This window comes from Bos indicus x Bos taurus, chromosome 3, assembly GCF_003369695.1.
Source record: "Bos indicus x Bos taurus breed Angus x Brahman F1 hybrid chromosome 3, Bos_hybrid_MaternalHap_v2.0, whole genome shotgun sequence".
Taxonomy (NCBI): Eukaryota; Metazoa; Chordata; class Mammalia; order Artiodactyla; family Bovidae; genus Bos; species Bos indicus x Bos taurus.
In genome coordinates, this window is record NC_040078.1 from 68,772,757 (window position 1) to 68,798,009 (window position 25,253).

Here is a 25,253-nt window from a genome sequence, read left to right on the forward strand (position 1 = left end):
AAGTTCTTTTTTTTCCCCTGGTCCTATACCCCAAACTAAGTGCTAAGCCTTTGACGAACTGACACTGACAAATATCTGTTTCCAAAAACTTTCTGACCAACTCTGATCTTCAGTTAAGGGTTTATGATGAAAGTCCAATAATATGTAACTGAAACAACAATGGGCACCACTATAATTAAATAGAATTTAGAAAAGGCAAACCAATAAAAATGCGGAGAATCAACAGTAGGCACTATGTTAAACTGCCATCTGTACAGACTGTGTTCAAATCAAGGGGTGGCCTTTCAAGGCAAATTATGTGGCTCATTGCTGGGGCAAACCAGAGTTGGAAGAGCCAAATTATAGACAAGCTCCCAGTAAAATTGATTTTGACACCTCTTTCCTCAGGAGACTGGGAATTATCTTCCCAGTGCGTACTTTAGAACATCAGTGTCAGCCCATCTGCTACCTAAATTTAGATCTCAATACAGTATGTAATGGAGAAGGAAATGGCAACCCACTCCAGTACTCTTGCCTGGAAAATCCCATGGATGCGGGAGCCTGGTAGGCTACAGTCCATGGGGTCGCAAAGAGTCGGACACAACTGAGCAACTTCACTTCACTCACTTCATACTTTCTCACTGGAGAAGGCAATGGCAACCCACTCCAGTATTCTTGCCTGGAGAATCCCATGGACAGAGGAGCCTGGCGGGCCATGGTCCATGGGGTCTCAGAGAGTCAGACACGACTGGAGTGACTAAGCACGCACACACACACAGTATGTAAACCCTGGAGGAGGGCTTGGCAACCCACTCCAGTATTCTTGCCTGGAGAATCCCATGGAGAGAGGAGCCTAGTGGACTAGGGTCGCAAAGTCCATAAGACTCAAAGAGTTGGACACAACTGAAGTGACTTAGCACACACGCAAAGTACGTAAATCATTTTGCTATGCTAATTAGCAGAAAGAAAGCCTCCAAAGCTCCCATGGTTAAATGAAGACCCTCGGCATCTGTTTCATCCTCTGAGGAGCCTGTCATTTCTTCTCTTGCTCTTGGTAAAGGACTGAGGGGAGGAGATTTGGAATCAAGCAGGGAAGCAGTGTGACAGAGGGTCGGGAGACCCAGAGGCCAGCCCCATTCTGCTGTAAGTTCTGTGATCTTAGTCAAATCAAAAAAATCTCAGGGTCACAAAGAATCTTTAAGGTCTGTTAGTTCAGACACTTTACCAATGTTTGAATCCCTTTAATAACATCACTGCTAAGTGTTGATTCAGTTTACACTTTACACTCATGTGATAGAGAGATCATTACTCCCATCCCCTCTCTAGGGCTCTATCACTTCTGAGAACCTGGAGAGGAATCATAACCCAAGTCTTAAAGGTTGGAGAGAACCTGAGGTCTAAACAGCAACTAGCTCTTAACAGTACTGGAGAGCAGGAAGAGGTCATGAGCCCATCTCTATGGAGAGAGTTATTAATTATCAATTGAGGTTAAGTGATCATGTAAGGTTCCAAAAAAAGAGGAATCCTTGACATAAGTGGCTTGCCTGTAGAATAAAAAGAAAACTCTTAGAATGTTAAAACTATGTTTTCTACATGCAAGTTTTGACCTTAGAGAAAAAGAGACTTAAAGTATAATACCTACATATAAGAAATATAATAAATTGATTATATAACAAATTACTTTAATTACAGTTGTGGTCTAGTGAAGGTCTACAAATTGTTATCAGGCTACCAGGAGATAGAAGCTTGCTCTAGAATGTAAATCAACTTTGTCATGAAGCTTACCGTGTGTGTGTGTGAATGCGTGCACACATATGTGCACCAAGACTTTCTCAACAAAGGAAGCAATGCATTGATTTACATCCTGGTGTAAGTCCCCTATCTTGGTCTGAACAGTAATAAACAGTCCCTGATGGGCTACTTCAAGGAGCACATAGGTGGCATTTCCCAGAGGGACTCAAATGAACCTGTAACGTCTCTTCTTTCACTCGGTGAAGTATAACTTCCCAAATGCAGGCACATCCACTGTCTTATTCAGGAGCTGATGCATTGTCTTATCTAGACTATTGTAAGCCTTCCAGCAAGTGCCCTGTCTTCAAACTGTTTTGACACACATCCAAGCCAGTCTCCATACTGCTGCTAAAGGAATCTTTCTGAAACATATCTAGGTAACTACTCCCCTGCTTAAATTCCTCTGAGAGTGCCCCAATGCTGGCTGCATTAGCTTTAACCCTTTGAGTTTAATCGCCAACCATTCCCTGCCACCCCTTGACCCCTGAGATTACTAAGCATTCCCTGAACACATTACATACTTCCATCCCTCTGTGCTTTAACTCCCATGTCTCTTCTACTTGAAACACTCTTTCCCTAATTCATCTATAAACTCCAATTCATCCTTTAATAGCCCATTCAAATAATGCCTCCTCTGAAGGTCTCAACAACTATCCCAGAAAGAACTATATATTCAGACCTTCTGTGGGAGCAGTTCAGTGCCATAAATAACAGAGCAGGCTCTGGAACTTGACTTCACAATTCCTATCTGTATAACCCTGGGCAAGTTATTTAACATCTCCTGCCTCAGTTTCCCCATCCATGAAACAGGAACAATGACTACTTCCTTCACAGGGTTGATGTGAAGACTAAGTTAACTAACTCATGTAAAGCATTTAGCACAATGCCTCCCATATATTAATAGTAAGTATTCCATAAATTGGTCTTCCCAGGTGGCGCTAGTGGTAAAGAACCAACCTGTCAACGTAGGAGATAGAGACATGGGTTCGATCCCTGGGTTGGGAAGAAGCCCTGTAGGAGGGCGTGGCAACCCACTCCAGTGTTCTTGCCCAGAGAATCCCATGGACAGAGGAGTCTGAGGGCTACAGTCCGTAGGGTCACAAAGAGTCGGACACAACTGAAGCAACTTAGCAGGCACGCACAGTCCATAAATTACCGTGTTGCCAGACACTTGTTTTCATCTCTCTGATTCTATAATGTATTATGCTTAACTGTTTTCATGTCTGATTTCTTTAATATATTGTAACTTTTAAAAGAGAGAAGTTTTAATGAGTATCATTTATCTTTTCATCTCTGTCCTTACTGCATGTGTCTGGCACAGGAAAGGCACTAAATAAAATAATTGTTCAATAAATACAGCAGGATACAGATGGATGAAGCTAGAAACAGGCTGACTCCAGGCACTGACCATGGCTCAGAAGGCAGTTCAGAAAAGGACTCCAGGCCTAAATTCCCCAACCCAACTCATCATAAGCACAGAAAGAGACACCATCTTCAATTAGACTGTTCTACCCTGTCTGCTAGAAAGTGTCTGGGCTTTCCCATTGAAAGTGGGAAAGGAAACTGCCTCTCCACTCCATCATCACTCATCCCTGCTTAAATCACAAAGGAGCCTGAAACAGTGGTGAGACCCCCGCACTTGCCAGCAAAGGGCCTTGGTAGGGTTCCCAGCTCAGCCACTTGCCAGCCTCAAGATCCTGAGAATGCTCTTCAATATCACCGTTTTCTCATGCATCAAATGTGGATGTCATTTCCACCCAGTTGTTAAAGAGAATAAACAAGTAACAAAAGAGTTTGCAGTCTACATTATAAAGCACTAGGTAAATATCAAGAGCTATTATTAAATAATAGAAAAATTGCTAGTTACCAGTTATTTACTGACAGGCACTTTTCTAAGTACCTTGTAAGTTATCTTATTTAATCCTTTGAAGCAATATGATAGCTACCACTATTCCTGTACTAACTACAGGACTTGTAAGCAAAAGGAGCTGATTCTGCCCGACTTAAGTTTTAAAAAACTAAAGAAAGAAGAAGAAGAGGAAGAAGGAGAAAGAGGAGAACACTTTTTTAAAAAATTGTTAAAGGTACTGGAGTTGCTAAAATAATGAATCAAACACAAAGCAATCAGCCCAGGCCAGGCAGAGACCAGGGGCAACCCTGGAAGCTGCAACAGTGAATGTTGACAGACCTGCTCTCTAGACTGCATAAAAGTGCCTGAACACCAAAAATCCCCATTACTAAGCTAGAGAAGTTAATTGGCCTGACTCAACCAGCTGCTGTGACCAGGGATCAGAACCACACTGCACAGACACCCCGCTGCTGCTGAGAAAGAGAACTGTTTAGTAAGCCAGCAGGATACCATTAAAAGGGTCCACTATGTTCTCATTTTATAGGAAAAGACTCCAACCTTGGAGCCTTGTTTGCTCAAGGTCCAGCTGGGGCTTATAACTGGTGGAGTCAGGTGTCAACCTAAGTTTCTGAGATTAAAGCAAGAACTCTGAAACTCCCCACTACGCTGGCTATTTTCCAACAAAATGGGTCTAGGAAACTGCCTAATATGTATTATAACTAAGTTGTTAAAAATAAACAAAGATTCCTTCTTCATTACCTTTAGAGGCCATCTGCTGGGTGGTTATGAGTCAGCCTCTGCAGCCATACCACCCAGACTTGCATCCTCCACTTTTTAGCTCTGTGATTCTTAACGGGGCTTTCAACTTTTTTGGGCCACTTAGTGAGTTACAATGAGGACTGTGAGTTAATATATGTAAAGGACTTAAAACCAGGCCTAGAACCAAAGACCTATACTAGCAAACGCAATACTGAAGAATAAAAAAATTTAAAAGAATCATACTAAATTATTTCAAAACTTACAGTAAAGCTACAGTAATCAAAATAGCATAGTATTAATGAAAGAATATACACATATATCAATGAAACAGAATACAGAGAGCCCAGAAGCAGATCCACACAAATAGTCACGTGACCATTGACAAATGAGCAAAAGCAATTCAATGGAGAAAGGATAGTCTTTCCAACTAACAGTGCTGAACAACTAGATATCCAGATGCAAAAAAAAACCAACAAGCTAAACACAGACTTTATATCTCTCATAGAAATTGACTCAAAATGATCACAGACCTAAATGTAAAAGCAAAACTGTAAAACTTTTAGAACAAAGAAGAAAATCCAGTTTACCATAAGTTTAGAGATGAGTTTTTAGAAGGATGATATAAATTGAACATTATTAAAATTAAAAATATCTGCTTTGAAAAAGACACTGTTATGATAAGCCACAGAAATTTGTAGACATTTGTAAATACATATCTAACAAAGGACTTTGTATCCAAAGAATTCATAAAACTCAACAATAAGAAAGCTTAATAAAAATTATTTAACTTCTATGCAGAGTACATCATGAGAAACTCTGGGCTGGAGGAAGCACAAGCTGGAATCAAGATTGCCGGGAGAAATCTCAATAACCTCAGATATGCAGATGACACCACCCTTATGGCAGAAAGTGAAGAGGAACTCAAAAGCCTCTTGATGAAAGTGAAAGAGGAGAGTGAAAAAGTTGGCTTAAAGCTCAACATTCAGAAAACAAAGATCATGGCATGTGGTCCCATCACTTCATGGCAAATAGATGGGAAAACAGTGGAAACAGTGGCTGACTTTATTTTTCTGGGCTCCAAAATCACTGCAGATGGTGACTGCAGCCATGAAATTAAAAGATGCTTACTCCTTGGAAGGAAAGTTATGACCAACCTAGGCAGCATATTAAAAAGCAGAGACATGACTTTGTCAACAAAGGTCCGTCTAATCAAGGCTGTGGTTTTTCCAGTAGTCATGTATGGATGTGAGAGTTGGACTGTGAAGAAAGCTGAGCGCTGAAAAATTGATGCTTTTGAACTGTGGTGTTGGAGAAGACTCTTGAGAGTCCCTTGGACTGCAACAAGATCCAACCAGTCCATCCTAAAGGAGATCAGTCCTGGGTGTTCATTGGTGGGACTGATGTTCAAGCTGAAACTCCAATACTTTGGTCACCTCATGCGAAGAGCTGACTCATTTGAAAAGACCCTGATGCTAGGAAAGATTGAGGGCAGGAGGAGAAGGGGATGACTGAGGATGAGATGTTTGGATGGCATCACCGACTCAATGGACATGGGTTTGGGTGGCCTCTGGGAGTTGGTGATGGACAGGGAGGCCTGGCATGCTGCAGTTCATGGGGTCACAAAGAGTCAGACATGACTGAGCAACTGAACTGAACTGAACTGAATAAAAATGGACAAAAGATCTGAGCAGAGATTTCACCAAAGAAGGCATATAGATGGCAAATAAGCATATGAAAAAAAGTTTTAAATCATTACTGCATGCATGCTCAGTCACTCAGTCATGTCCAGCTCTGCGACCCATGGACAGTAGCCCTCCAGGCTTCTCTGTCCATGGGGTTTTTCCAGGCAAGAATACTGAAACGGGTTGCCACTTCCTTCTCCAGGCAATCTTCCTGAGTCAGGGACCATACCCACATCTCCTGCATGTCTTCTGCATTAGCAGGTGGATTCTTTACCACTGAGCCACCTGGGAAGCCTTAAACCATTATTAGGAAATTATAAAATAAAACAATGAGATATCACAGCATACCTCATAGCCATACCTATTAGAATAGTTAAATGTTTTTTTAAAAAATTGACAATACCAATTACTAGCAAGGAAAAAGAGCAACAGGAACTTGAGTCCTTTGCTGGTAGGAATAAAATATGGCACAATCAATTTGGAAGACAGTTTGACAATTTCTTACAAAGCTAAATATAGTCCTAGCATGTAATCCAGCAATGGCCCTCCTAGGTATTTGCCCAACTGACTTCAGAACTATGTCCATATAAAAGCCTGCAAGCAAATGAACAGCAGCTTTATTCATAGCCACCAAAAATTGGAAGCAAGGAAGATGTCCTTAAATAAGTGAATGGATAAACAAATTGGAGTTTATCCATAGAATGAAACATTGTAAAAAGAAATGAGCTATCAAGTCACGAAAAGACATGAAATCTTAAATGCATTTTGCTAAATGAAAGAAGCTAATCTGAAAAGGCCATGTTCTGTATTATTACAACTATATGATATGACATTCTGGAAAAAACAAAACTACAGAGACAATTAAAAATCAGTGGATTAAAACAATTAAACCATTAGACAATTAAAAATCAGGGGAGGGTCAAATAGGGTGAATTGATGAAGAACAGAAAATTCGTAGGGTGATGAAGCTATTCTCTATAACACTGTAATGGTGGGTACCTGGATTTGTCAAAACCCACTGCAATATACAGCACAAAGAGTTAACTTTTAGATACGCAATTTTTTAAATCAGGTAAAGATTAGGGGAATCTCAAATGAAATGCAGAATGTGACAAAAGAATCTGTGTTATAAATATATGAAACAACCTCACTGAACCTTTCCCTCAGTGGGGGAAAAAAAAGGTGCTCACTAAGTAACTGTGAAAATGAGGAGTCTGTAAAACTAAAGGCAAAAGAAATTGTACATAAGAAACAGACAAAGGTATTTTCCATGGGGGTCTGGTTCAAAATCCTGACCCTGCTGTACACGTATACTGGAACTGAATGATTAGGTAAATACATGGCATGTGGTGGGAGCCAAGTTTACCCCATTGTTGGAGTAGGCAATCACAGATCCCGAAGGGGAGGAGGAGAAAATGACCCGTGTGGATATCAGTTTGATTGGGAGACAACTGTATGCTTATGTGTAGCTTAATACAGATACAGATGGTTAAATACACATGAATTTACAAATTAATACATACACATATATGTCCCAGCTCTGTCCTCTGAAAGGGCCTATATGCAACAGCAACCCTGTAGCAACAAGAACACTTAGTGTCCAGATCTTGGTTCTAACACCATCTTTGGAGAAAGGACTGATTCTAGGACTAGAGCATATTAAAAAACATTAAAAAGCAGAGACATTACTTTGCCAACAAAGGTCCATCTAGTCAAAACTATGGTTTTTCCCGTAGTCAGGTATGGATGGGAGAGCTGAGCGCCAAAGAATTGATGCTTTTGAACTGTGGTGTTGGAGAAGACTCTTGAGAGTCCCTTGGACTGCAAGGAGCTCAAACCAGTCCATCCTAAAGGAAATCAGTCCTGAATATTCACTGGAAGGACTGATGCTGAAGCTGAAACTCCAATACTTTGGCCACCCGATGCGAAGTACTGACTCATTGGAAAAGACCCTGATGCTGGGAAAGATTGAAGGCAGGAGAAGAAGGGGACGACAGAGGATGAGATGGTTGGATGGCATCACTGAATCGATGGATATGAGGTTTGAGCAAGCTCCACGAGTTGGTGATGGACAGGGGAGCCTGGAGTGCTGCAGTCCATGGGGTTGCAAAGAGTGGAACATGACTGAGCAACTGAACTGAACTGAGGACTAGGGCAGGAAATGCACAAGATTAGCCTGGAGTATCTTGTGCCAGAAAATAAGACAGTACTCAAAACCACCACCACCACCATCTCACAATGAGAGAAGCAGGTCGACACAGAGCAATGGACAGAGCTCCCATGGCCAAAGCTGGAACAATCGAAGCAACAAAGTAAAGCGGTCTTTTATTATAACCCAAAGTACAAAATTAATCATGAATCCATATAATGTAAATAAACAATTGAATAAATAAATACAAAGGTGAGAAGAGACAAATTTCCTGGGCAGGAAATTTCAAAGAATTTGTGTAGCTACTCTGCCCTCAAGAAAGTGAAGTATAACTCCCCTCTCCTCCAGGTAGACTCCACACACTGACTGTCTTCTAAGAGCACAGTATGGATGGGGGTAGTAACCTCACAGGAAACAAACCTGCCAAACACTACTTCAGCTAGGTGACAAAGGTCAACACCAGCCATAACAAATCATGTGAGTGATATGTGTCCTTGATAGGATGTGATGAGAATGGCACTCCATCTCTGTGGTCTTCCTCTCAAAAGTCCATAACCCCACTTTCATCATAAGAAAACCTCAGACAAATTCTAATAGAGGGACATTCTACAAAATACCTGGCTAGCATTCTTAAAATGCCAAGGTCATCAAAAGCAAGCCAAGTCTGAGAAACTGTCACAGCCAAGAGAATCTTAAGGAGACATGACAATTAATATGATGTGGTCCTGGAACGGAAAAGGGACACTGGGTCAAAACCAAAGAAATCTGAATGAAGCATGGCATTTAGTTAGTAACAATGTATCAACACTGGATGAAGCACAAGCTGGAATCAAGATTGCAAGGAGAAATATCAGTAACCTCAGATCTGCAGATGACATCGCCCTTATGGCAGAAAGTGAAGAACTAAAGAGTCTCTTAATGAAAGTGAATGAGGAGAGTGAAAAAGTTGGCTTAAAACTCAACATTCAAAAAACTAAGATCATGGCATCTGGTCCCATCACTTCATGGCAAGTAAATGAGGAAACAATGGAAACAGTGACAGACTTTATCTTCTTGAGCTCCAAAATCACTGCAGATGGTGACTGCAGCCATGAAATTAAAAGATGCTTGCTCCTTGGAAGAAAAGCTATGAGAAACTTAGATAGCATATTAAAAAAGCAGACACATTACTTTGCAAACAAAGGTCTGTCTAGTCAAAGCTATGCTTTTTCCAGCAGTCATGTATGGATGTGAGAGCTGGACCATAGAGAAAGTTGAGCGCTGAAAAACTGATGCTTTTGAACTGTGGTGTTGGAGAAGACTCTTGAGAGTCCCTTGGACTGCAAGGAGATCCAACCAGTCCATCCTAAAGGAGACCAGTCCTGGGTGTTCATTGGAAGGACTGATGCTGAGGCTGAAACTCTAATACTTTGGCTACCTCGTGCAAAGAACTGACTTATTAGAAAAGATCCTGATGCTGGAAAAGATTGAGGGCAGGAGGAGAAAGGGACTATAGAGAATGAGATGGTTGGATGGCATCACCGACTCAATGCGTACGAGTTTGAGCAAGCTTGGGGAGTTGGTGATGGACAGGGAAGCCTGGCATGGTGCAGTCCATAAGGTCACAAAGAGTCAGACACAACTGATTGGCTGAACTGAACTGAACACCAGTTTATTAATTGTGACAAATGTGCCATGCTAATTTAAGTTGTTAATTTAAAAATAAATGGGGGGAGCTGAGTATAGGGTGTAAGGGTACTCTCTGCACTGTCTTCACAGTTTTTCTGTAAATCTAAACCTGTTCTAAAACATAAAGTTTATTAAAATAAACAAAAATAAATCATGCCTGGGGCATAGTAATGTTATGTAATTTTTAGCTGGTAACAATGCTAATGAGGCTTCCCTGAGGGCTCAGTCAGTAAAGAATCTGCCTACAACACAGGAGACCCGAGTTTGATCCCTGGGTTGGGAAGATCCCCTGCAGAAGGAAATGACAATCCACTGCATTATTCTTGCCTGGAGAATCCCACAGACAGAGGAGACTGGTGGGCTACAGTTCATGGGGTCACAAAAGAGGCGGACATGATTTAGCGACTAAACCACCAGAATGATGCTGGTAGTAGTAGTTATGGATTGGTGGGTAGTTTGGAGGAATACTTGCTATATGAGTCCTTTAAAGCTAGTGGAGGTGATGGAATTCCAGTTGAGCTATTCCAAATCCTGAAAGATGATGCTGTGAAGCTGCACTCAATATACCAGCAAATTTGGAAAACTCAGCAGTGGCCACAGGACTGGAAAAGGTCAGTTTTCATTCCAATCCCAAAGAAAGGCAATGCCAAAGAATGCTCAAACTACCACACAATGGCACTCATCTCGCACGCTAGTAAAGTAATGCTCAAAATTCTCCAAGCCAGTCTTCAGCAATATGTGAACCGTGAACTTCCTGATGTTCAAGCTGGTTTTAGAAAAGGCAGAGGAACTAGAGATCAAATTGCCAACATCCGCTGGATCATCAAAAAAGCAAGAGAGTTCCAGAAAAACATCTATTTCTGCTTTATTGACTATGCCAAAGCCTTTGACTGTGTGGATCACAATAAACTGTGGAAAATTCTGAAAGAGATGGGAATACCAGACCACCTGATCTGCCTCTTCAGAAATTTGTATGCAGGTCAGGAAGCAACAGTTAGAACTGGACATGGAACAACAGACTGGTTCCAAATCGGAAAAGGAGTATGTCAAGGCTATATATTGTCACCCTGTTTATTTAACTTATATGCAGAGTACATCATGAGAAATGCTGGGCTGGAAGAAACACAAACTGGAATCAAGATTGCCGGGAGAAATATCAATAACCTCAGATATGCAGATGACACCACCCTTATGGCAGAAAGTGAAGAGGAACCAAAAAGCCTCTTGATGAAAGTGAAAGTGGAGAGTGAAAAAGTTGGCTTAAAGCTCAACATTCAGAAAACAAAGATCATGGCATCCGGTCCCACCACTTCATGGGAAATAGATGGGGAAACAGTGGAAAGAGTGTCAGACTTTATTTTTCTGGGCTCCAAAATCACTACAGATGGTGACTGCAGCCATGAAATTAAAAGATGCTTACTCCTTGAAAGGAAAGTTATGACCAACCTAGATAGCATATTCAAAAGTAGAGACATGACTTTGCCAACAAAGGTTCGTCTAGTCAAAGCTATGGTTTTTCCTGTGGTCATGTATGGATGTGAGAGTTGGACTGTGAAGAAGGCTGAGTGCCGAAGAATTGATGCTTTTGAACTGTGGTGTTGGAGAAGACTCTTGAGAGTCCCTTGGACTGCAAGGAGATCCTAGCAGTCCATTCTGAAGGAGATGAGCCCTGGGATTTCTTTGGAAGGAATGATGCTGAAGCTGAAACTCCAGTACTTTGGCTACCTCATGCGAAGAGTTGATTCATTGGAAAAGACCCTGATGCTGGGAGGGATTAGGGGCAGGAGGAGAAGGGGACGACAGAGGATGAGATGGCTGGATGGCATCATTGACTCGATGGACATGAGTCTGAGTGAAGGAGTTGGTGATGGACAGGGAGGCCTGGCGTGCTGTGACTCATGGGGTCGCAAAGAGTCGGACACGACTGAGCGACTGATCTGATCTGATCTGATCTGATGTTCTTCCTGTGGAAATTTAGGTTAAAGGATCCAGAAAATAAGCTGTCACTAAGCTAGTCACCAAGTAACAACCCTTCCCAAAACCTACACCCCCATCAGGAATAGCACTGCCTGCAGCTCTATGGATTAACACTGGAGGCTTTTTCTAGGGAGGAGTCACCACCACCCTCCCAACTTTTGCAAATAAAGGGCAGATCACCTCACACATCCTCCAAGGCTGACAAATTAAAGAAGAAAAAAAAAGACTGGTGGAAATGCAAAGATGTCAATAAAGAAATGCCTTGTAATCCAGAAGAACTTCAGACCAAAGATCAAGGAACCAATTCCACACAGCAGCTGCCAGATGACCTAGAAACCCCAGAAGTCAGAACGGTGGTTTTGTTAAATGGTAGCACTCCCTGATGCATTGACTGAGTGAAATATGACTTGAATTTCCCTTGCTTGAAATTCTAAATCCTCTCTAAATGGAAAATCTCCTGTCAGGCTGACGCACACCAACATGGGCACTCTCCAGCTCTCCCAAAATAAACAGGATCGACGCAGAGGACTAAGTCCTCATCTTCCGCCGACCTCCACACAAACCTGCTGCAGTCACATTTATACCAAGTAGGTGGGCAAGGAGAAGAGCAGACTGGATGTATAGCACTTCAAATGTGGATGCTGCTTCTGCAATTGTCAAAAAGCCCCAGGGTTGCAATCACATTTCATTAATGAAACACAAATAAGCAGGGACTGTGCTTAATTTATCACAGAAGTTTCCAGACACTAATCTTGCCACCCCTGTCTGGGCTGGAGAGTGTTATATTCATAACACACCTTGAGAATGGAAGCTGCGACACAGAGTAGCATCTTAAATGCAATGTGTTTCTGGGGACTTCTTAACTGAAAACAACCAGAGTTTTTCCCAGGTACTATCGCTTTAAGAGCGACAAGAGTGCCCTCTAGTGGGATAGAAAGAGTCCTGCATGCAGGGTATAAGCCTGTGCCAGACTTCTCTCGATAAACTGGTCACTACAGGTTGCCGTTCATGCTGTTGGTTCCTGCTCTTTGCTTTCTCCTTTTCATTATCGTGGTGGTGTTCCAAGAGAATAGGTCATCCCCATACACAAGAAAATTCCTGAGAGAAATAAATATACCTGTTTTCAGGTAGATGGGGCCGGGTTCAGCTTCAGTTCTCTCCTGACGAAAGCCAGCAGCATCTACCTGGCTTACAGTGCATCTTCAACACTGACTATGGATGGCTGACATCTCACCAGCACTAACGATGACCGAGCCAACTCGTTAAACCAGTAGGAAAGGTCTTAAAGAAACACCCAAATGAGAAAAGTCGACCATTTCCAAGGGTCCCAACTCGGCAAACACCAGAAGGGTGAACATCAAGGGTGTTCTTGATTTTAACAGACTTTCTCTCAAAAACAGCATCCCAGAGCACTGTCCCAGATAGAGGAAAATGATAAGTGAAAGTCCTTATGGAGAATATGGTCGTTCCATCCAATCACTTCATTAGAAGGTGAAAACAAAGCGCTCAAAGAAAACCATGTTTATTGTTTTAAACAAAACATAGTTTGTGGTCAAACGTTGGCAACATGGGACAAGCCACACCAACAACAAAATACAGAAAGGTCTGACTTTAGAGACTAAAACGTGGACTTCCTTACCTGGACTCATTCCATGCATTATTGACGTGAATGAGGATTATCCTGCGATTGAAAGCCCTTCCGCCAAACAGGTTTGTCAGCCAGATGCTACCATTTGGTCTAATTTTCACACACAAGCGGGTGATGCCCTGCGCTGGGAGCAGCTCGGGTGGGTGGCCCATCTCCCCAGGGGCTCCCAGTTGCCCTCTAGCCTATAGCTTATAGGGACCCAGGGGAAGCAGCAGCCTGGCTTAGCTGAAGTTATCCTTGCAGAAAAGTTATTCTATCAGAAAAGGGTAGAGCAGGGGAGGAGAGCATTATCAGTGTCCTTCAAGAACAGGCAACTTCCTATGAAATGCAAATAGGCAATAGTCACAAGAAAAAAAGGTCACAATAATATTCAAAGGAATGCAAATTAAAGCAATGATGTTCTATCATTTATTTCTTATCAGGTTGGCAAAATTAAAAAGAATGACACATCCGTTACTGAAGAAGATCTAAGGGAAGGATGCCAAAAAAAAAAAAAAAACACTAGAAAGGGGAGTATAAAAATGGTCTCCTCATTTCTGGAGACCAGATGCACCCAAATGCCTTAAAAAGTATGCTGACCTTAAGACCTAGCAATTTCCTTCTGGGAATTCTAAAGGAAGTCTTGGACAAGCTTTTCAAATATGAAAGATCCCTTTGCTAAAAGTTTATAAATGACCACATAATGGGCATTAAACTTTTGGCTTCAGATAAATAAGAAAACGGAGACATAACTCAACAACCAAAATGCATCCAAGAATTAGACATAAGTTTAAATGGAATCTCCAAGCCTTTTCTCCACTTTACCACCATCATTTGCTAACCCCATGAGTAGACCAAAGCTCATCTGTCATGTTTCTAGCTAGTCCCATGGGTTCAGAGTTATACCCAGGCATTTTATTTACAATTAAACACTTCCAGTCTGCTGTGGGAGTTGTTTCTGTCAGAGGTCACGGCCAGCATCCTCAGCATGTGTTCCCCTTGGTGGAGGCTGGTTATGGTGCAGGTTAGTGAAAGCCTCTGGTTTAGCCTTGGGAATTAATAGATGCTTCACTCTGTCAGCATTACCAAAGGCTTGTGGGTATTTCAGACTCAAAAAGTGAGCTGATTCTCACCTAGCAAGATGCCTTATAAACAATCCCAACCCTTTCATCCAGAGGAGAGCCACAGTGCATGATACGCACAAGTCACCTTTGTCATCGCACCTGGCGGGACATATTTAGAAGCTGCTCTTCTCTGATAAATATTTATTCTGCATCTTAAATAACCTGGATATTAATAAGCCATTGTTAAGGTGATGGCTTTCAGGCTCTTCTAGAATGGATCATCCGTGTTCTTGGAAAAGCAAAAAGCTCAAAGCCCAAGTAAACACTTTAAGACATGACAGTGACAAAAAGACATGAATAATAAATGCCTTCAAAAATATAATCTTCCTGGGAGACTTTATTTACACATTCCGCCTTTTTTTCTTTTTTGCTCTTTTTCTGGCTCTCAGGATCGAATCCCTTTGACAATTTTTCACTTAGAAAAAGACTAAAAAATCCACGACGAAAAGGGAATATTGTTCCATTAATCAGATACCAAACACCTCATAAATCATTACAAATTTAGATTTCTACCTTGAGTAGTCAAGTGGAGAGAGCACTAGAGCCAGAGTCGGGAAACCTGGATCCTTGTGACCTTGAATCTCAAGAACTGGCTCTGTGACCTTGGGGCTCAGTCGCTTTTCTGAGTTTTGGATTTATTCTCTGTGAAGATAATGACTGAGGGACTTCACAGGCAGTCCAATGGTTAAGACTCTGTGCTCCCAACGCAGGAGCCACGGGTTTGATCCCTGGCTGGGGATCAAAGATCCCACGTGCCGCACAGCAAGGCCAAAAAACAAGAAAATGACTAAGCTCCTGTTTATGATCCTTTGGAAAGTGAATGTGGGATAACAGCTGGAACAGAGCTGCCATGGCCTCTATTACTTCACCCCTTTTATCTCTCTCCCCGAAGCTCTCTGGCCAGCAGATCCTTCACAGCTCGGGTACAATAACCTGAAGTTGTCTGTGCTACACTGTATTCCCACTTTCCCTGTGGGATCCCGTGCCACTTGTCCACAGGGATGGCTTGCCTGCTAATACATCCTTTCTCCCGTCTCATTCCTCATGTCCCCAGCACTGTTTTCTGGAATAATCCCCCGATAACTAAGTTACCTGGAATTCTTGTCTCATGTCCTGCTCCTGTGGAAACTCAAACTACAGCAGGGGATTATGTGTCTTTCTATCAGTGTCTCAGTCTTTGCAAATGGCCTGTTCTTAAATGGTTACTCTTTCCTTGAAATGTAGGAGGTAGTAAATTTTCTCCAGAGCAAACAGGAATACAAAATTTGAAAGTGACACAGCTTAGCTGTGTATCTCCCCTTTAACAACTCAGGGCAGTTCTGATGGCTCCTCCCAATACTGAGGGTTCCTAACCCAGGAATCCCCAACAAAGACAGACAGCAATGATCTAAAGGCAAAACATAGGGCCTCTACCCCACTTCCCACCCTCGCTGCTCCCTCTCTGATAGGGACCGCCAATGTGTTAATATACATTTAGAAAGGGGCCCAAATGCCAGAAATGTCAGGTCACAGAGCAAGCTGAATGAGAGCTGTGGCTGAAGACTCAAAGCACAACCACTCTTCAGTGTCCAAGAGGCTGAAATGTCAGGATCACAGCCCCAGCTATAACAATGCTACAAAAGTCCCAGGTCCACTGAAACCAAGACAGCCCCTGGCTTGGCAGAAACAGGCTCAGCTGCAGCCATGATCTGCTGCAATAGTCCCTCTGGGTCCCAACCTGCTGGATATTCAGGCCACCATTTGACTATCATCGGAGAAATCTTTGCACCCCATCTGAGGTGCTGTCATCATCCAGATAAAACAGATGGAAACCAAGCGGTGAGTGATCACTGTTAACCCGTCTCCATCCTCACGCCTCTGCCGATGCTTCATGCTTCTGCCGATGCTTCACGCCTCTGCCGATGCTTCACAGCATCCCACCATCACCTCCCACCATCACCATCACCACCATACAAGCCACACTCCCAAGGGATCTGCTCAAACCTGTGAATTCAAGCAGAGTTACTTTCCACAGCAGGTTGCAGGAAAATGGCACTATCTACAGAAAATCTTAGACCATGAAGAGAAAGACATGATGATGAGAGAATATTCTAAAACTCCAAGGAAATTTCAGAAAGGGAGACATGGACCATCTAAAGGCAACATGGCCGTGAGAATGGAACAGAGTCCACCTACACTGAGACCAGACGAAGCCTCTCCACTCACCGACTCTACATCACCAAAAGAAGAGGAAATCTGATTCATCGCTGTTGGCTTGACTTGACACCTTGAAAGAAGAGTGGAAGCAGGAACAGAAAAGGTGAAAGAGGAAAGTTTGAGGTCCACTTGAGAGTTGGATACCTTTCACACCAGGGTGCTCAATGTGAAAGCCAGCCCCCCAGGAGGTGACTGGTGAAGATGCCCTCAGAAAAGATAAAGAAGCTCTTTAACGGGGCCCAAAACATGTCATCTTCAGTGCTAGAAGATCCTAGAGATAATCTAGCCAAGTCTCCTCATCTTTCAGAGGAGGAAATGCAATCCAGAAGCCTGCAGGACTGCGTGCAGGAATGGGAAGAAAACCCCATTCTCCCAAGCAGAGCTCTTCCTGGCACCTCTGCCAGGCCACCGCCATGCTCCAGGGAAGGGCATCAAGCTTTCATCTCAAAGGCACGAGTGAGACACCTGGAGAGCACTGATGCCATCAGCATCGTGCAGCCAGGGACACAAATGGGGCTTGCTTTACTGGACCCCGTGTTTGTTCCATTCACTTATCTGTGAACAAAACTAGATTCCTCCTCAAGAATCTCACCATATCATCCAGGAAATGTCACCCAAAATACTAAACAGCTCATAAAGGCCCTCCTTTGCTTACAGGTCTGCTTATAGACTAATAGGGAAGCCAGACTCCCAGGAAATACACACCTTTCCACTGCGCTTCACATACGAGCCTCCTCTTTAAATGCCTGGACACAACAGGCTGAGCCACCCATAACCTGTTCCTCACTTTACTTAGTTGAATGGCTTGTGAAGGTAAAATCTTGGGTGCTTTTCTTTGAAACAAAAACGCTTTGACTATTATGTGTCAGGCATAGAGGTTGAAAAGGGTTTGAGCCCTAAGACCCCAGATGCCAGAAAGGTTGAGAGCATTAAATGCACTATCTCGGCCATTTAATTTGTTTTTGCTTATTTTTTTATTTTGACTGCACTGGACAGCATGTGGGATAAAACTCACGCCCCCTGCAGTGTAAGCACAAAGTGTTAGCCACTGGACTGCAAGGGAAGTCCCCTATACTGGCCATTTAGAGAGTGACTACCAGGCGCCACACACTGTGCTCCAAATTTCATGTGAATTATCTGATCTGATTCTCGCCACAACACTTACGAAGTGGGCATGCTAGCCCCATTTCACAGATGAAGAAACTGAGGCTTAGAAAGGGAAAATAACCATGGTTATACAACTAGTCCATGAGAATCTGAGGATGAAAGTCTGCCTGGTTTCAAGCCTTTGCTATCCTATGTCCCAGATAAATACATATATTCATTCATTTGGTTAACCCCCACCTTGGAACAGAACAAATTAAAGCCAGTGGTAATGAATAAATGGAAAAGCCGTATGAGAAAAGGCCTGTGGGATTAGAGAGGGTTGATGAGCCAGAGGACAAGTTATGGGTTGGCTGTCCCTGAGTGCCTTGGGGATAGGAGACACTCTGTGGAAGAGAAAGAATGACAGACTCTCCTGTGGCTCAGTGGAAATCCTGTGTCAGCAATCTTAGAACACACTCGGGGCCAAGCACTGCCTATGAAAATGTACTTTGCGAAAAAGAGCATTGCAATTTCCCAGCATTTGTTTATACATTGTGGGAGCGTCTGAATTCTCTCTGAGGGAAGAGAGGGGAAGGAAATAACAGAGAGAAAGAAACAAAGATACAGATAAATAAAGATAAAAACATTTAAACAGTTTTGCCCTGAAGTGGGAAACCTGTTTGCCTCAAAGAGGGAAAAATGAATGAAACGGGCAAATGAAACCTGAAAGGAAAATAAACTCCAGCCACTCGCCACCCTCCCGTCTCTCAGTTCTTAGACCGTTCTCTCCTAATGTGATGAGCAATTGAAATTTTTGCAACACAAGCTCTGTAACGGACCAAAGAAACATCTTTTAGGAAAAAAAAAAAAACTTTGGGGAAGCAAAAATTCCCATTAAGCGACTGTTGAGGATGTCAAGCACTCACGTGGCAGGCTCAAGTGAGGGACACAGGCGTGCGAGCACTGCCGCACCCACCCTGTGCAGCCCAGACACGGACAGGGCTCACCTTACAAGAAGCACGGGCTCGGGTCTGTTCCCTCCACGTATACATTTACTGAGCATATTCCACAGTGCTGTAAAACGAAAACATGAGTACCCCACGATCGTGTTTCAGCTTAAAAGTAACTTTACTGAAACATTGACTATATTTACTGACAAAACAGGTATAAACAACAGCATTCCATAAGAAGGGTACTTACAATGAGAGAAGGGTCATGATTAGAGAAGACTTTTTGGAAGAAACAGTACTTAGAGAGGTAGATGTTGAAGCGGGATAGAGAGATGATGTCAGATGAAGACGATGGGCTAAAATAAGTGAACAAGAATGAGGAAAGAGCAGAGAATCAACACTGAGCATAGGCAGATGAATGCTTCATCATTCATTCAATTTGAAACATTTACCAAGCACCTACCACTTACTAGACACTGTTGTGGGTGTTTGGGTAGACATGAACCAAACAAATGTCCTAGTCTCATGGAGCACGTGTTCTAGTTGAGGAAGACAGGCAATAAACTAAATAAATGAAAGGTACAGTCTATTAGGGGGCTTCCCCAAAGACTCAGCAGTTAAAGAGGAGACATGCAGAAGATCTGGGTTTGATCCCTGGGTGGGGAAGATCCCCTGGAGAAGGAAATGGCAACCCAGTCTAGTATTCTCACCTGGGAAATCCTATGGACAGAAGAGTCTGGCGGGCTCAGTCCATGGGATCGCAAAGGTGTCAGACACGACCTAGCGACTAAACAACAACGACAGCAAAGGACTAAAAAGGAAAACGAAGCATGGAGGACACTGAATGCCAGGGGAAGGACAAGTGTGGTTGCCAGTCGGTTGGTTCAAGAGCAGAGGGGGTCTTGAATTTCAGGTTAAGGTATTCGAATTTAATTTCACAGACACTGAAGAGGCAAAGGAGCTTTTCTGAGAAAATGCTTGTAAATGTCTTGGCAGTGAAATCAATGATCAGTAGACGTTAGCTATTGAGATATATTCAAGAATACTAAATTTGCAGCAGCACATGCAATCATTAGACATAGCATAGGCTAGAGAGGGGTACATGGGAGAAATACCAAAGAAGAGGTCCCAAAGTACATTTCACTGAACACTGGTCTTGCTAAATATTTCCTAAGAGGGTGCTACCAGGAAAGAAATTTCAGACTAAGACACCCAACAACTTAACCCCTACCTGGAAGCATATTAAAGGTTCTGAGTTGTCCTGTGGTTCAATCAACAAACAGAACCCCATGTTTAAAAGGATGGATTTGTGAAGGGAGAGAAGGAGTTGAATGACAGGCCAAGGCAAACATCTGCTTGGAAGTAGCCTGGAGAGCAGGGAGGACGGGGAGGGGAGGAGCCGTCAAAGTCAAAGAGGACAGGAGGATGCCAAGATGCCACTAATACAGAATCCTCAGGAACATCTCAATCAAAAGTTGAACCACCTTCTGGGAAGGCGCCATGAATGCTAACTGACTTCTTCTGAAAGCTCTTCATCTGACAGCAATGAAAACAAGGAATTAAGAAAGGGATAATCTTCCTTTTATAAAAAGTCAAAGTTACGGCTTCAGACAGGCAACATCCTAGATCACCCCAGCAATCAATCCTGAAGGGACGGAGAAGGACAGTGCATTTTGAAAAAGCAAGAAAAGAAGAAAGTGTTGTTTAGAATTAAACCTTGTTTAATCAGGCTACGGATATAAAGAGCATCTTAAATCATCAGTCTTGAAAAGCACATCTCGTCCACTCAGGCAGACACATATAATTTAAGCATCTCTTTTTCCTCGGCAGCTTAGCAGGTTGTCTATATTTATTAAATTGCCTTTACACCTTTAGGATGGCAATAAGTCTTAAACAGCAAAGACCTAGGAAGCCACCTCTGTTTATGTACCAGGTTGTCTTAGGAAATCAGTACAGATCCAGATTATCAGTGTCACCACCTAATAAGAGAACAAATCTGTAAATTAATCATTTAATCACTTACAAGTCTACACTGGGAAAAAAAAAAATTCAGAATAATGTAAATTTCTTTTTTGATACCACTATTCAGGAAAGCCATTGAGAAAGCAGAAGCTGATTTATACATGTTAAAATTTTATTTTTTTATTCTTTTTTTTCTTATATGATATTATACATGTTTTAATGCCATTCTCCCAAATCATCCCCCCCTCCCTCTCCCACAGAGTCCAAAAGACTATTCTATACATCTGTGTCTCTTTTGCTGTCTCACATACAGGGTTGTCGTTACCATCTTTCTAAATTCCCTATATATGCGTTAGTATACTGTATTGGTGTTTTTCTTTCTGGCTTACTTCACTCTGTATAATAGGCTCCAGTTTCATCCGCCTCATTAGAACTGATTCAAATGTATAAAGCCCCTATTATACTGTCGTGTGAAATTCAAATTTATCTAATTTTTCAACACATATAGAATTTACTCTCTAGCTCATAAAATGCCAGCAATTCTGTGATGTCATTGCAATAGCATTTATAAAGATATATCTATTCAAAGAGCCATGCAGGACTTCCCTGGTGATCCAGTGGTTAAGAATCTGCCTGCCAACAGAGGGGACATGGGTTCAATCCCTGGTCCAGGAAGATCCCACATGCCACAGAGCAACTAAGCCTGTGTGCCACAACTACTCAGCCTGTGCTGTGGAGCCCACCAGTTGCAACTACTGAAGTCTGTGTGCTTTCGAGTCTGAGCTCTGCAACGAGAGAAGCCCTCTCTGCATCATGAGAAGCCCTCGTATCACAACTGGAGAAATTCCATGTGCAGTAACAAAGACCAGTACAGCCAGTCAGTCAGTCAGTCAGTTCAGTCGCTCAGTCGTGTCCGACTCTTTGTGACCCCATGAATTGCAGCACACCAGGCCTCCCTGTCCATCACCAACTCCTGGAGTACTCTCAGACTCACGTCCATTGAGTCAGTGATGCCATCCAGCCATCTCATCCTCTGTCGTCCCCTTCTCCTCCTGCCCCCAATCCCTCCCAGCATCAGAGTCTTTTCCAATGAATCAACTCTTCGCATGAGGTGGCCAAAGTACTGGAGTTTCAGCTTTAGCATCATTCCTTCCAAAGAAATCCCAGGGCTGATCTCCTTCAGAGTGGACTGGTTGGATGTCCTTGCAGTCCAAAGGATCCTCAAGAGTCTTCTCCAACACCACAATTCAAAAGCATCAATTCTTCGGCGCTCAGCCTTTTTCACAGTCCAACTCTCACATCCATACATGACCACAGGAAAAACCATAGCCTTGACTAGACAGTACAGTCATATATAAATAAATAAATTTTTTAAAATAAATGTTCCAAATAAAAATAAAGAACCATGCAATCCTATATCAGTAGTGAATTTCAAGTCACTAACTATTACCATAATTTTAAAAGAACAGTATACCTTAATAGTATGTTGACCCAGAGGTATTCAACAGACTGGTGCCTCTCAAACAGTAATGTGAAAAGCTTATTGCAGGGCAGATTTTGGTGCAGTAGGTCTGAGGTGGGGTCTGGGATTTCACGTTTCTAACTAACTCCCTGATGCTGAGATGTCTCTAATGCTGTACATCCAGGACCCTTTGAGAGACAAGTGAATGGACCATCTTCCAGGGCTGAGACTGAAGGGAAGGCAGTGTGGTTAGATGAATTAAGCTGGGTAAAAGCAACTGAACTGTTTTCTTAGTTTGCCTGGGCATTTCTGTTGGACCTTCTGTAAAAGCATTGCCTCCCCTTCTGTTTGGTTAGACTCAGAAAGCTCTGGTTAGAAAATCATATGTGCAAAATTTGGAAGAACAAACACAAAGGAGAAACATGATATACTAGTGTAATGTAATAATTATAGTATAGGGTTGGTGCAAGGCTCTGTACTCTGAGCTGCTGAGAATAATAAAGAGGGGTATTCTTAAGTTAGTCTGGGTTAATGTATAGGATTCAGATTTTTATAAATACTCAGCTGATTCTTAGGACCAAGCAAGTTCTAGATAAGTTACTGGAAGACAAGCATTCTTCTGGTGGCTCAGATGGTAAAGAATCTGCCTTCAATGTAGGAGACCTGGGCTGATTCCTGGGTCAGGAAGATCCCCTGGAGAAGGGATAGGCTAATCACTCCAGTATTCTTGGGCTTCCCTTGTGGCTCAGCTGGTAAAGAATCCACCTGCAATGCAGGAGACCCAGGTTCAACCCCTGGGTCAGGTAGATTCCCCTGGAGGAGGGAATGGCTACCCACTCCAGTATTCTTGCCTGAAGAACTCCGTGGACAGGGGAGCCTGGCAGGCCACAGTCCATGGGGTCACAAAGAGTCAGACACAGCTGAGCAACTAACACATATTGCACTCTTTTCATTTTGCAATAAAGATACTGGAAACACAGAAGATATGCAAGTCCACCCAACTCATAACAGAGCTAAAATTCAACTCCAGGAGGTCTCCTGATACCCAGAAAGAAGCTCTTTTCTCTAAATTACACAACATGCCAAGGGGAGCCCCAAACCATCATTGGTAACCAACATTTGAGAAAACCACTGATGTCAAACTTTCAAGAAATAAAACTACCAGGAACTGCAGACTAGTTTGCTTAACAAAATTGGGTGGGGGAGGCAAAGTGGATTATTGAACTTACTTAAAGAAGTGATGAACATACGAGCCAACACAGGCTCACTGTTCAGCTGGAATGAAGGCTCCACTGGGGCAGAGGGATGGGCCCCTGTCTATTTTCCTTACTGCTGATCACCAAGATCCTTAAGCAGTGCCTAGTCCATAATAAATACTTAAATATTTATCTATTGACCGAATAAATGAATGATCCAGAAAGAGGCCAACACATTCCATCATTTATTGAGCTCCTAGTAGGGGCCAAGCACTGTAGATGTAAAAATATCAATAAATAAGATACAGTCCCTGACTACATGCAGTTAAGATCTGTTTTCTTAATAATACTTTGGAAAGAAAGCTATAGTTTCCTACTTAATGACATTTGCTGTTCCGATTGCTCCTTTCCCCTCCCCTTTTCTTGGTCTCTGAGCAAACATTAGTGACCCTTCTCCATCCATTGAGCTGAGCAGTATGCTTCCTCACCCTCTCATTCTGTGCCCAAGAGCCTGCTATATCCCCACGCCCTCATTTCTCGGGAGGTATTGTGGTAAAGTGAGAAAAACATGGGCTCTGGAGTTGTAAAAACCTGGTTCTTTTATTGAGTGCTTCCATGTGCTGGACACTTCTCTGAGCATCACTGGTGTTAATCATTTAGTCCTCTTAGCATCTGTGCAAGGGGACATCACACCATTTCACAGATGAGGAGCCTGAGGCCCAGAAAGGCTAGGGACTTGCCCAAGGTGAGCCAGCTAGGAAGTGGCCAAGTGAGCTTAAAACCTGGGCAGTCTGGCTATAGAAGCCATTCTCCTAACCATACTCCAAAACCAAAACCATACTGAACCTGTCAATGTGCAGGCCCTGGACATTACACTTTCAGATTCAGTCTTCATCTCAAGTACGTGTCTGGTACCTGAGATGAGGGGCAATGATCCCATCTGCCTCAGGAGAAAAGACAGTCTGTTTCTTTGCAAATGAAGCCTCAGTATTGCTATTAGATACCAGCTTCTCTCCCCCACAGTTCTTATCTCAACTTGGGAGCGAGCTGAAGAGTAATTTATTGAATTGTTTGGAAACTGTTATGAATTCTCCAACATGAAGAGGCTAGGGGAAAAAAGCCTAGTGTTTGGCATTATATTCTAACAAAACCATTCAATCTACTTTTTCTATCACACGTTTTAAGTCCTCTTCTGGATACAGCCTTTTATCAGAGGGACCACTTGGCAAAAAAAATGGATACTGTACATCTATCTCATCACCATGTCTTAAACACCCCATTTCAAATATGCACAGGGACAGATGGATAGACACACACACACACACACATACTTAGACACAGACATACATATGCCTACAAATAAACAGACACACACACAAGCACATAGATACACACACACACAGCTTGGTTAAAAGTCCACATTGATTGGGTCCTGGGCTAGTATTTTCGTTATCACTTAACAAGGCTTTGACAGATGAGTTTGCTAATGAGGCTGTCATACAACTGGAGAGGAACTGCATCTTTTATAAGCACTGAAAAACATTCTTCTCTCTTAAGAACAGAAGACTAGTGGTAAGGAGATTACTTTTTAAATAAATCCAAAGTTAGTTTTAAACATTTTACTGCCAAGATCCATTTCATGAAATAAAAATAGGTTCCTCCCCACCACCCAGAAAGCCTACCATAAGGGTAAACAGAGTAAGTTCAATTTTCCTGAGAACTGGTTTTTAAAAAATCACTGTATCACAAGTTGAGGCATCTGATTTCCTTGTGATAGGAAAGTAATTGCTCCCACA

At 42.6% G+C, this 25,253-nt stretch overlaps 1 protein-coding gene across 2 annotated transcripts in view; it reads right to left on the reverse strand.

Moving 5' to 3' along the window:
• ST6GALNAC3 (ST6 N-acetylgalactosaminide alpha-2,6-sialyltransferase 3) overlaps positions 1–25,253 on the reverse strand; it is a 625,489-nt gene that overhangs the window by 530,110 nt on the left and 70,126 nt on the right. The gene's annotated exons all lie outside the window — the stretch shown is intronic.